This window comes from Mus pahari, chromosome 9 (assembly GCF_900095145.1).
Source record: "Mus pahari chromosome 9, PAHARI_EIJ_v1.1, whole genome shotgun sequence".
Taxonomy (NCBI): Eukaryota; Metazoa; Chordata; class Mammalia; order Rodentia; family Muridae; genus Mus; species Mus pahari.
In genome coordinates this window covers 21,719,715-21,720,766 of record NC_034598.1, presented here as the reverse complement: position 1 = coordinate 21,720,766, position 1,052 = coordinate 21,719,715, and the positions used below count along the sequence as shown (strand labels likewise).

The 1,052-nt window shown below is 38.2% G+C and overlaps 1 protein-coding gene across 3 annotated transcripts in view; it reads left to right on the top strand.

The window, feature by feature from the left end:
- Nucleotides 1-1,052, top strand: part of Tbc1d32 (TBC1 domain family member 32) — a 201,917-nt gene that overhangs the window by 99,207 nt on the left and 101,658 nt on the right. The window lies entirely within an intron of this gene.

Genomic DNA, 1,052 nt, shown 5'->3' with positions numbered 1-1,052 from the left:
CAATAATTCTTCTGGGCATATACCCAGAAGATCTTCGAACTGGGAATAAGGACACATGCTCCACTATGTTCATAGCAGCCTTATTTATAATAGCCAGAAGCTGGAAAGAACCCAGATGTCCCTCAATAGAGAAATGGATATAGAAACTTTGGTACATTTACACAATGGAATACTACTCAGCTATTAAAAACAATGAATTTATGAAATTCTTAGGCAAATGGATGAATCTGGAAGATAAAAGAACTCACATGCTATGCACTCACTGATAAGTGGATATTAGCCCAGAAACTTGGAATATCCAAGACACATTATGGAAAACAGAAGAAAATCAAGAAGGATGAACATTTGTGGATACTTCATTCCTCCTTAGAATGAGGAACAGAATACCCATGGAAGGAGTTACAGAGACAAAGTTTGGAGCTGAGATAGAAGGAAGGACCATCCAGAGACAGCCTTAACTTCTTAAGTGGTAGGATTATGCCTGTGAGTCATGAAATCAGGCAAAAAGCAGAGCTTTAAATGAAATGCTTTAGAGATGGCTCTACCGCCAGAGAACATTATGTGGTGGAGTAATGCCGTCAGTGCTTGAGGCAGAATTCTGCTTCTGATTTTGAGGGATGGCTTCACAATGGGAAATATAGAAAAACTTAAGAATACTAATGCTAGAATCACATCTGTAGGTTTCATGCCTCAATTTCTCTTAAGCAGACCAATCTCTCTATGTGTTTGTCCTTCTGTCTATTGATCATCTATTTGTTAGTCATCTTTCTTTGTCTCCTAGATGATGAGAGTATTCTTCCAGTAGTATGGGCCCCTGATTTCTACACACTACAGAGACTATTAACACAGTCTCAAATAGCTACTAGATAAAAATGGTCCTATCAAATGTTGTTGCTTTTCATTTGTAGATTTTATAGTTGCTTTTATGATTAGTGTGTATTTGGGGCACTCCTATCTTTTTTTTTTTTTTTTTTTTGGTTTTTCGAGACAGGGTTTCTCTGTATAGCCCTGGCTGTCCTGGAACTCACTTGGTAGACCAGGCTGGCCTCGAA